This window comes from Penaeus monodon, chromosome 29 (assembly GCF_015228065.2).
Source record: "Penaeus monodon isolate SGIC_2016 chromosome 29, NSTDA_Pmon_1, whole genome shotgun sequence".
In the NCBI taxonomy this organism is placed as follows: Eukaryota; Metazoa; Arthropoda; class Malacostraca; order Decapoda; family Penaeidae; genus Penaeus; species Penaeus monodon.
In genome coordinates, this window is record NC_051414.1 from 14544030 (window position 1) to 14544740 (window position 711).

Sequence of the window (711 nt, forward strand, 5' to 3'; positions counted from 1 at the left end):
TGCAAATTCACAAAAGTAAATAATAGTGAATTGTATTAGATTTTCTTGGTAACTATAATTTATCATTTTTATGACATTCCAAAAATATATTCTTGGGTGTGTGTCAGATAAGTAGTGCAGTCAAAAATGGAGAAGGCAGACAGAGGGGCACCCACTTACAACCTGGCAATATTTCAAAGTTCTAAAGCTCTAAACTGTAGCCTGTATAGTCAAGTTGCATTATTCTTGTATCCAAAGTTCAATTCTCTAAATAAGCAAAGCCTGCCACATAAAGTTGCTGACTTTGTATCTTTCCAGCAAATTAATGTTTGCATTCTGTGTAAATTTGATGTTCCCACAACCATGTTACTAATCTGCTAAATTAGAAAAGAGTCAAACATCCACTGTAAGGAGTGGCTTAGCTGAAAGCCCCAGTTCACTAACCTTTTAACCCTTACAGATATAACTAAGATCAGTTATACATTGAAGCATGAATGACCAGTAGGGTAACTTCAAGATGGTAATAATATGGTTTATTCATATGGATGAATGAACTGCTCTGTTAATCTGTTGTGACTGCTGTGCTGAAGAATAATAGGATTGTAAGGCAAGAAATTTGGGAAGAATTAAACCATTCCAAGCTTATTGCTCAACTATCTACCAGACTGGTGCAAGTTTAAAAACTGGGAATCTAAATTGCATTAATAAAATATGCATGTATTTAAAAAAATG